This window comes from Benincasa hispida, chromosome 7, assembly GCF_027475165.1.
Source record: "Benincasa hispida cultivar pf3 chromosome 7, pf3_genome.v1.1, whole genome shotgun sequence".
In the NCBI taxonomy this organism is placed as follows: Eukaryota; Viridiplantae; Streptophyta; class Magnoliopsida; order Cucurbitales; family Cucurbitaceae; genus Benincasa; species Benincasa hispida.
The window spans coordinates 40,313,354-40,325,505 of NC_143484.1; the positions used below are offsets into that span (position 1 = coordinate 40,313,354).

General features: G+C 29.0%; 1 long non-coding RNA gene across 1 annotated transcript; it reads right to left on the reverse strand.

The window, feature by feature from the left end:
- Window positions 1–412: 412 nt before the first annotated feature.
- Window positions 413–4,680, reverse strand: LOC150035158 (uncharacterized). Its single transcript, XR_016530804.1, has 2 exons — window positions 4,332–4,680; window positions 413–729 (listed from the first exon to the last, which is right to left on the reverse strand). It is a non-coding gene; the product is annotated as an uncharacterized LOC150035158 (long non-coding RNA).
- Window positions 4,681–12,152: the final 7,472 nt, after the last annotated feature.

Here is a 12,152-nt window from a genome sequence, read left to right on the forward strand (position 1 = left end):
CTTTAAGTTTCAAGTTTCACTTAAAGAAAGCTCAACCTAATTAGGTCCAAAGTATTAGCATATATAACATAATACAAAAGAATTTGAAAATAACAAAATTTTGATCCAGCTCTCGAAGTTTATCAACGATAAACTATGTCGTTAATAAGAGTATATCATTTATAGATTTTGCTAAATTTGCACTTGTTTAAAAATATTGTTATACACTTAATTATTAGCCTAAAAGTGTTACCCACTACAATCACCTTAAACTTTAAGGGCATGTTTAGATTGACTTGAGAAAAATATGCTTTTCAAAAGTTATTTTCATTTAAACACTTTTGATGAAAACTACCTAAATAAAAATATTTGTGTGTTTGGCGAACTTTTTCTCAAAAGTGTTTTTATATATAAGTTTGTTTAATTTGCTATATACTAAAAGTATCTGTATTAATATCAAATTATTATAAAGAACAAAATAATGGTCGCAAGAGTTGGTCATCTAGAATGGTCGCCATTGGAGTTTGCGGTAGTGGTAGCCATTAGTGGTGGTCGTCGGAGCTCGTCGTGGGAGTTGACTGCAGATGATGGTTGTCAGTTGTAGTTGTCAGAGTTGGTCGTTGGTGGAGACTATCGAAGATGGTTGCCAAAAGTTTCAACCTGAGTAGGTTATCGATGGTAGTCGTCAAAGGTAGCCGTGAAGGGCGATGATAGCCAACATATTGGAAGTGAGGTAGATAACGATTAAGGCTGTTTTGGTAATTTTAAGAACTATACAAATTAGGGAGAGTTTAACTATTAAACACTTGAAAATTATTTTCTAAAAGTTGATTTTAGGTGTTCCTCTTAGACCAACATAGGTCATAGACTCATTTTTTTAAAAGCTATTTTTTTTTAATTAAACACTTAAAAAGTTAATCAAACACACTCTAAGCTTTAAAGAAAATTATAATTGTATTATATATACTTCATTTAACCTTAAACTAAAGTTTTTTTTTTCCCCTTTTGGCAAAGGTACCCAATTATGTTTATTAGAAATCAAGAACATCAAAATGAACCACAAACTTATAATATCATCCTAAATTAAGAATATAACATATCTATTCAAATATATAATGTTATTTGAAATTACCTAAGTTTCTATTTCATGGAATGTGAAAAATATGGTTCAAGTAATATAGTTCAAAATTTGAGACTCAAATACTAAGACCATATTTAATAGTCATTTTGTTTTCTGTTTTTAGTTTTTGAAAATTGTATTTATTTTTCTTACAATTTTATGATTATAGTTTTCATAATTTCTTAACTAGTTAAACACAAGTTAAAAAACAAAATAAATTTTTAAAAATTACTTTTTTTAGTTTCAAAATCATGCCTTTGGTTTTTATAACACTACTAAGAGTAGATAATAAAATAAAGAAATTAATAGGTGAAGATAGTATTTATAAGCTTAAATAAAAAAACCAATGGAAAGCTAAACTTTATAACTTTTTAAATTTAATATGTAAAGGCTGCATGCTCGTGACAGACACATCTGCCCAGATTAAGATGAAAAAGAAAAATACAAGTTGTAAAAGAAAGTACTTTTGTTGTTTCAAATTTTAAACTATAAAAAGCAGAGATTAAAGACCAAACTTAGGAAACCTCGAAAAAAGAAAGGATAATTAAATAAAGTAATAGACAAGAGAGAGACATGTATTTCTTTTTGATAGATTATGCAACTGAAATAGCAGAGATTTTGTTGAGGAGAAGATCAGTTATTGGTGCAGCTTTGAAAAAGCTCTTATAAAAAGGGAACTATGCCTTTAACAAAAAGCCACAAATTCTCACCACACACATGGCTTCTTAATCCCATTGGATGTAGCTTGAATGTTTGGCTCACATACGTTGGATTTGAATAATTTAGATTCCGTTTTATAATTATTTTGTTTCGAAAATCAACGTTATAAACATTATTTTTTCTAAGTTTTGGAAAATTTGTACCCCTAGCGTCTCTTTAAGGGAGTAACTGAAATTTGGCCCAAGGTTAAAAAATGAATGAAAAATGGTCTTATGCTAACATCATGCACATGTGAAAGTATCTATTTGGTCCCAAAATACGTGTGAGGGTCTGATACTCTTATGAGGTCTTGTTCCTTTCTCTCACTTCCTCTTCTCGTTTCTCATCAAACACAACTGAAATTTTTTTCTCAATTTTTTTCCTTCATTTGGATTCTTGCTCTTGCTCCATGAAGAAGAAGAGGAAGAAGAGGGAAGAAGAAGAATCCAAAAAAAATGAAAGAAGAAGAAATGCATAAAAAACAGAAGAAGAAGAAAAGCGAGAATTACGAGTATGAAATGAGGGAATTTTCAACTTTGATCCATGTAATAAATTCACTCCACGTTAACGTAAGCAAAATGTCAAAAAAAAAAAACATAGATTTTTAAAAGTTAGGTCAAATCTTATTTAGGACTCCAAAAATAGATCATTGGTCCCATTTTCTCACAAGTTTTCGTATTTTAATATTCATTTTTGCACCAATTATATTGAAAACTAAGGTTATGTTTGATAATTATTTGGATTTTAGTTTTAGAAAATTTTGTGCTTGTTTTCACACCATATCTTTAAAATGTTTTTCATTCTTCCAAAACAAACATGTGAATTTTTTTGCCAACATGAGCATAGCTCAACTGACATAGTATTCGTACTATTGACCTCGAGGTCAAAGGTTCAATTCCCTATCTACACTTTAATTACAATACCGTGAAAAAAAACATGTGATTTTTCTTAGTTAAATTTCAAAAACAAAAATAAATTTTTAAAAACTATAGTCTCGTTTGGTAACTATTTCGTTTTCCCTTTTTTCTTTTATTTTTTATAATAGTTTGCATCTTTCAAATTACAGGAGTTGAGTTCTTAGTCAAATTTCAAAAATTAAAAAAAAAATAAAAATCTACACTTTTTTTACCTTTCAAATTTTGGTTTGATTTTTAAAATATGGATAAAACATAGATAACTAAGCAACAAATTTAGAGGCAGAAAGAGGTGTTTATAGGCTTAATCTTGAAAAAACTAAATGGTTACCAAATGGGGCTACATTGTTTTAGTTTTCAAATTTTGGTTTAGTTTTTTAAAATGCTTACAAAAAGTAAAATATAAACAAAGAAATGCATGGGTACAAGTAGTGTTATAAGCTTAATTTTCAAAAAAAAAAAAACTAAATGGTTACCAAACAATACCTAAAAAAGTAATTTAAAAAAAACACTTGTTTTTGTTTATGAAATTTGACAAATAATTCAAATATTTTTTTAGGTAAATTGAAAAATCACACAGTAAGAAACTCTGGAGATCGACAACAAGCAAATTTAAACAACATAAAATTTAAAAACAAAATTATTATCCAACAGAACTTGGCGAACATATCCGTTTATCACATTTACATTTTATATGAATTTGCTTATTATTCAAAGGGCGTTATACAAAATTAGACCAAAACTTTCCTGTTTATCTTTGGAATATAAATGGCCTAACATGTGCATAATATTAATTTATTCACATTTATCTTAAATTATTAATTTTTTTATTAATTTTTTTTTTTTTTTTTTTTACGAAACATTGATTCTACCACGCTTGTTTTATAAAAAAAATATTTAAAGTCTTTTTCACAAAAAAATATAAGAAAATTTTGAAACAGAAATGCTTCATTAACTAAAATATTTTCAACATTAAAAAATGTTTACTCAATTAGTTAAAACATCCCATATATATAATACAGATTTGTGTCCCCAAAATTTGTCTTTTAACACAATTGAAACACATAGGCAACCCAAATTAACCCTAAACTAACACAAAATTAATTAAATTCTCTTTCCAACCTTGAGATTAACCAAAATATTTAGGGGGGAAAAAGATAGATAAATTTTAAGTTAAAATAGTTTCATGGAAAGAAAAAGTTATCAAATTAGGTCATTCTAAATTAACATCGTTAGATCAAGCACGAACCAAAATATAATTCAATAGTAAAGATACATCTCCAACTTCTTCTAAAAGTAAAGATTCGATCTTCTATATCCTAGATCTATGTTAGAACTAAGAAAATTAAAATAAAATTTGGATCCAAGTATAATATAGCATCCTATATGTTATATAGAATTATCCAAATCTTTATACTAGATTTTATATGAAAAACAGATTAAATCCTTTGAAGTCAAACAAAAACTTAACATAAATCATCAAAACCCAAGAAGCCAATCTCACTTTCATGACTAGCTATTTATTAAGAACAACAAAGAAGAAAATAATGTTTTAAAAAATTAAAAGAAAAAAGAAAGAAAAAAGAAAAAAGAAAAAGGGCAACAGAGATGAAATTCACCTTTAATCATGGAGTCTCTGAAACAGTTGCAAAAAGTTTCTAAAACCATTGATTGCCGCTGCAGCATCATCAAGATTCCCATGTCAATTGGAAGATCAATCCCACAAGGAGTGATTTTTTTTTTTTTGTAGTTTCTCCGGTTTCCAGTGAAGTCGAAAGCAATTTCATGTGAATCTTGATGATGCTCCGTCGGAAAACAATGGCTGGTCGAGATTCCGATGATGATCGGAGAAATAAAACGAACGGCGGTGGAGACTACTAGGATAGAACCCTAACCCTAACCCTAGCTAAATGATGGCCAAAGAGAGATGAAGGAAAGGTAAAGGTGTAGAGAGCTTCTATTATAGGGGATTCAATGGGATCCACAGGAGTGTCTATGAAAATATGTAACTTTTAGATTTTCTTAAAATGTTTTAACAGAAGAAGGATTACTCAACATCGAGCCATCAATACATTGATGAAAATATAGATAAAATGTCGGATTTGATATAAACATTATAAAGACGCAAAATGTTCGTATGAAATTAATTAAAAGTTTTCCTGAAATTTTGGTTGTAGAATATCTTTTAGTCTTTTATCAAGGTCATGTCTCCTATATACCACTAAGTCAACCGATGATGATTTATCTAACTCGATCTTTGGAAAAATAAACGAATACAAACATTTGGATATAATTAATTAGAAGAACATAATTTCTAATATTTTTATTTCACCCTAATATATGAAGTTAAAATATTTTTTCCCTTAATATCAATGTGAAATCTATATATGTTTAAATAAAATTTCATTAGAATTCAAATTTAAGTTATGTATATGCTTCATCACAAAACCCTATCTTATTAGTTGACAAAATTGTATAGATTTGGATTAATATTTTAGAAAAAGGGTATAAGTCAGTTTTGGAATAAAAGCTGAACAGTGATGAAACTAGAATTTTAAAATTAGCCAAAAGAAGAAAATATTATTACCGACAAAATTGAATTTAATTTTACCAAATACTTTTTAGGGTTTGGGGAGGACATAAACCTGACCCAGTAACGTACTGAAGGCTGATGAGTGAAGGTGCTTTTTAAATTCTTTTTCTCTATAAAATAATTTTGGGTTAAAATTTTAAAATATCATTTTAGTCTCATAAGATGATAATTTTAATCCTATCATTTTTAAATATCTAATTTTAATTCTTAAGATTAAAATTGAACCATTTTTAAAATAGAATCAAAATGATATTTTAACCAAGTTGATACTTTAATTTCTTCATCACTATTAGACCACCATCTCTATTTATGGCTCTTTTCCATTTTCCTATTTGATGTCTAACCTTTTATATATATATATTATAGAATAAAAATAACGAAGAACCATTATTAATCAATATGCTCATAGTCCAAGTGGTTGAAAAAGATTTTCAACATGGTCATAATATACCCATCCTAATAGTACTAGTTATTCTTTTCATATTATTAATTTGTAATGTCCCACGGAAATAATTAGTTAAAGTATATGTCATCGATTAAGATGTTAGGGGTTTGAATCATTCTATTTCATATGTTGTTGAATTCAGAAAAAGAAAAGAAGATTTGTTATTAGCGACACCCATCGTTCCTACCACCAACGGACATTGTCGATCATTGACCTCACTCTTGTTGTCGCAGACCACCAACAGTAGTTAGCAGTTAGTCACATTGTTATGAAAATTGAACCTTCATATTGTTTATTAATAGTCATCTAATTTGGCATTTAGTTGAAGCATTTGGAGTGTTTTGGGTATAACACACCTTGAGAAAATGTAATAAGAACATAGGAGTGTCATATTATGGTTTTTATTTTTTAAAAAAAATGTTTAAAAGAATGATAAAAATACACTTTTGATCACTTAAGTTTGATTTATGCTGCATTTAGATCTCTCAATTTTCAAATTCAACAATATTACCTTTGAAATTTGCTTTTGGTTACACCCTTCGGTCCATCTACCAACTTTTTGTCCGGAATTATAAAAAAAAATGAATCGAAGGCCCATGACCGCTATTAAAAGTAAACTTCAAGGATAAAATTGTTGAGTTTGAAAACGCGGAGACCCAGATGCAACCTAACCAAATTTTAAAATCTACAAGTATATTTTTTTTTCTAAAAATAAATTGTGTTTTTTGAAAAAATTAAACCTTGTTTCTTTTTCAAACAATCCAAACATTTCCCAATTTGCTCAAATTTTCAAAATTTATTGTGCAGCACAAGTTGCAACTTTGAATCTCATATACATACATTATATATGTTATAGGTGATTTTAGACCGAAGGGTATAATTGACATTTAGAGGAAAATAGAATGACAAAGTCAAGAAGTGTGAACCAGTCGAAAGTGACAACTAAATACCAAAATGAGCGTAGAAAAAGGGGTTGGCTTGTGCTCGACCTCGGTCGAGACTAAGGTCGAGCCTTGTTAAATGCCCAACGGGGCATGCTCGACCCAAGAGATCATTTTATGCCCCAAATATGGCCTAAGGAAAATACTCGACCTAGTTCGAGCTTCTGACACTAGCCAAACATGAAATCGGACACGTCTTTTAACCCGTTAGGTTATCTAATTATCCTAAGGCAACTCTGAAACTCTAAGGAATAACTTAGGTCAACTTTTCTATATAAATAACATTATTATAACTTCATATGAGGTAACTAGAGTTCTACTCTTAAACTCTCTAACTTCTACGTTCTTTCACTCTCTAACTTCTACGTTCTTTCACTCTCTTAACTTTAGCATCAGACTACGGGTAGCAAGCATCATACCAGGGTACATCTAAGCATCATACCAGTGTGCATCTCTCTCTTTTGCAAACCATGTCATGTAAAGGTTAGGTGCATTTTCTCTATCCAAAATTTGGCATCAATAGTCGGCCTATATCGAAGTTGTATCTATGTTAAAATATTATGTTATATCTATGTTGCATCTATGTAAAATTGTATAATAATTCTTTATGTTTCATGACTTTTTTACAACCTAATGAAAATTTTAAATCAATCTTTAATTATGTCGATGTTTCTTTTCCTGAGGCGGCCTTTATAGTTTATATCGATGTTGAATCTATGGACATATGAAAATATATCGGTATGTGTTAAAAAAAAAATAATAATAACACCCTATACTTTTAAAATAGAGGGAGAAGCCTATTTACTTTAAGATCTAACCTTCAATTTAAATTTTATATATTTGACAAAAATACTTTTTTGATTTCTAGATTTTAGGTCTAATAATTTTTATTTAGTTTCTAGGTTTCAAAATGTTACATTTTTAGTCCTTAAATTTTGCATTTGATTTCAATTTAGTCATTAAACTTCAAAATGTTACAATTTTATCGAGATATAAATTTTGTTTTCATTTAGTCCCTAAGTTTCAAAATTTGTACTTTTTACCTCAATTTTTCAAGAAATACTTACTTTTAATCTTTGTGCTTAATGTCTATTAATTATTTTAAAAATTATAAAGGAAAATTTTAATTTTAATTTTAACAATGATGAAAAATAGTGAAACTTATTAATTATAATTATTATAATTATTTTAAATTAATTAATAAATGTTAATAATAAAGATGGAAAGTGAGTATTTAGAAGTTAGAATAAATCACGATTAAAAGTGTAAATCTTGAAACGTAACAACAAAGATAAAATTGAGACATTTTGAAACTTAGAGAATAAATTGAAATCAATCTCAAAATTTAATGACCAAAAAATATAACATTCTAAATCTTAAGAGCCAAACGAAAACTAGACCAAAATCTAAAAATAAAAAAGGTACTTAATAATTACGTGAATTGATACATACTAAAAAGTAGAGGTAGATTGTGAACTTTCTATACTAACTTCTTTAAGTAAAATAGATATCTTTATTAATTAAGCGAGACAAATATTAACCATTACGTTTTCTAATAAATTTAAATCATATTTCGCCTTTGAAATAGAACAAAGAGCTAAGACAAACATTGTAAAAATTGGATAAATTTAAAAGTTTAGAAAAAAAGAAATCAGATTAAAACCTTTAAATAATTAGCTACCAACATTTAATGATATTTCCTATTCTCTAAAATTAAACATATAAGAATATTACTACAAACAAATCTCAACTCACTTAGTTCAGATATATATTCTTTCATTTTTATAAAAGATTTGATTTTGTGTTAGACTATATTTATTTAAAGGTAATGTGGTTGCGTTCATAAATTATCTTTAGTATATTTCTGCTATTGTTGCTCTAGATGGAATGTTGTTATTTAAATTGCTAATTCTGCAAGATATTTCTTTTCTTATCTAAAAAATCTTGGATGTTAATTTTTTTTTTATTTTGTTTCTTTTTCTGAACGTTACCAATTTTGTTTAGGATCGTCTCCTTACTTTCTTTTCACTGTGCATATGTAAGGAGTTACATTCATGGTTGGTTGGTTTAAAGATTCTTTGTAGTCAATTATCTTGTAGGTTCTTCTCACAAACTACAAGTTTGTCGATAAATGAAGAAGATTGTATTGTTGTAAAATTTGAGGCTTGCTCTAGATTGTGTGAGTTTACTCTTTAACAAATTTGAGAAGGGATTCTCAAACTTATGATAGTCTAAGTTCATAGTGTGGAGTAAACTTCACTTGAAAGTGAAAAAATAAAATTCTTCGTGAGAGAGGAAACCTAAGAGAAGCCTAAGTGGTCGGTCACTAGTATTAGAGGGAGTTTAGGTTTATTGAAAAGGAACCGCACACTTAAAGATAGTATAAATAGAGTCAAAATGATTTGACAAAAAGTTAAATTATTCGTGTGTCACTATATTTACCGTGTCATTATAGATAAATACAATGATATAATTGCTTGATATTATATTAGTGAAAATATCTGTTCACGAACACATTACCTCCCAAATATAGTAGTATTTTCTGAACTGAATCACCAAACTTTGTATTATCTTCCGATTGTTATATTGCTTAGTATTATGTTTTAAGTTATTGTAACATCGTTCATAAGAAGATCTCTTTTTGTCAATTCTTCGATAAGAGAGTTCAAATTCTCACATTTTACACGTTCAACTAATCATTTTTAAAAAAAGACAAAACAACTTCCAAAATGAAAAAACAAATTATTTCCACTTCTCATCACACTTTCTCCTCCCAAACTACTTTTACAAAATCATTTTTCACAGAAAATCACTAAACTCTAAAATGCATTAAAAAGAAAACATTACAGAAAATTAAATCTCAAGCTTATATACATAACACCCCCCCCGCCCCCCCCCCCCAACAAAAAAAAGGGAAAAAAAAAAACTAACTACAAGCCTCTTCTCTTGGAGCAACAAGACGAAACAAAACCTCCAAATCCGGCGGCCGAAAGTAGCCGCCCTTCGGCGGAGCCTTCCGCTTCAAGCAAACCGGCTTCTTCCTCGGCGCCAACGGGCACGCCGCCGCCGCCGGAATCCTGCAGCTCCTCCGTCTCGGGGTCTGGCAAAGATCCACCGTCCCCTCCGCCATGAATTGCAATTGAAACTTGAAAGAATCTGATCGGAGAAGGTAAAATTTGAGAAAAATCAGACAAAAGAAGAGATTCAGTTTGAGAAATTTATAATAGTTAGAGCTTGTTGTGGAAGATAACATTCCAAAAAAAACGTGTAAAGGAAGGAACACTGTTTTCGATTGGTGACGTGGCGGGAGATCAAGAGGGTACCAGAAACTTCCTCTTGAATCTTGACCGTTTGATTGATTTGTTTTCCCGCCTTTTCTTTTTTGCGGCTGTGATTAATTGCTTTTATCAATGCCTTGGCTCGATGAATTAAATGGAAATGCGGTGAATTGATAAGAAAAATTTACTATTTCATTTAATCAATAATTCAATACAAGTATGCTATTTACTATTGAATTTATTTTGGTGATTTCTATTTGGAAAAATATTAAATGTTGACATTACTTCCTTTAATATTCTCAGGAAAAAAATAATTAATTTTTGCCAACAAGAACATAGCTCAATTTGCATGGTGCTTGTACTGTCGACTTCGAAGTTTGAGGTTTAATTTCCCACCCACACTTTAATTATAATATCTTTCAAAAAATAAATAATTAACTTTTACCTAAAATATGAAATTATGTCTATTTTTATAATAACTTTTCAGTTTAATCCAATTGGTCCATCATATTTTGTACGTTTTATTTTGGTTAAATTATAAATTTGGTCTTTATAATTTGAAAATAGTTAAATTTTAGTCACTATGCTTTTTTCTTAAACATACGAGAAAATTGGCAAGAAATTTATATATATATATAACTTCTATCATTATCAACAAGCCAACAAGCAAAACCTGCCTCAATCATGCCCAACAAGCTATACCATCTACAATAGCATTTTTCAATTAATTGATGTGACAAAAATATTGTACCTTCACTAAAGGAGCTAATTGAGAAACCTTCTTCACATGATGCTTCTTTAACACTCAATCAAGCCCTCTCGTGCCAACAACATTTGACCATGCACATCATAGGCAAATACATCATTGATTCTGAAGAAGAAACCAACCCGATAACGACTGATGCTGAAGAAATCCAACATGAGTAAGATACATCATTAGAGTTCTCTTCAAAACCTAATTAGATATAAATTCCTTAACACGTGTATTGATTCCAATAGTGACTTCATCAAAAACTCATCTCCTTAAAAGACATGTCTATTTATACCATAATATAACACTTGAAACTTTGTAACATCATCCTTCTCTTTATATTCACGAATCTACTTAAGATGATCAATAAACGTTTTAATGATGGTTGATACATAAAGTCAAAAGAAAAACATTAGAGTAAAAAAATGCACCAAGGAACTCTTGACCCCTGGCATTTCCACAACAAATTAGCACTTGTCTCGAATTTTTGTGACATAATGGACACAAAAAGTTAGTGGGAGACTCCACTTTTTTGAAAATTTGTTCCAATAGATTTTGACTTGAGGAGGTAAATTTATTCTTCATAAATTTCTTCAAAAAGCTACACCATGATTCAAGGAGGATGCAGATCATTTGAAATTATAAAAGTAGTCAACCATGAAAATGGTTTTTATAGAATTTATTCAACCATAGAAACTATATTCTAACTTTTAAACCATTTGAACTAATAAATTTTACCTTTTTTTCAAATTTTAAGGACCAAAATTTATGATTCTATATTTCACTTTTCAATCTACTTTTACTAGCAAGTTTTTAGTTACTTTTTCTTATCTCGCAAACATATCGCATCTTTCAAATTTCAAATGTCCACTCCCAAATCAATTAAACTTTGTTTTAGGTGATTTTAGGTGGGTTTACACGTGTTATGGAGTTATTTTAGCTATTTTTTTAATCTCCCAGCATCTAGCAATATCTTGCAACAATTTCCAACTTCCAAACTTGAAACACCAAATTCCAAATCATTTTTATATGTATCTTAAGTGATTTAGAGTGGGTTTAGATATGTTTTAGATAGTTTATTAGGTATTGGTCTTTTATCTCGCAGTGAATTTTTAACTTCCAAAAACTTGAAACACCCAACTCCAAATCACTTCTATATGTGTTTTAGGTGATTTAGGGTGGGTCTGGACATGTTTCAGATAGTTTTTTAGCTTGCAACATTTTGCAATAACTTTCTAACTTTTGAACTTGAAATGCCCAACTTCAAATTATTTTTATATGTATTTTAGGTGATTTTAGAGTGAGTTTGTACATGTTTTAGATAGTTTTTTAGCTACTATTTTTTTATCTCACAACATCTCGCAACAAATATATAATTGATTTGGGAGTATACATTAGAAGTTTGGAAGATGAGATATGTTTGCGAGATGTT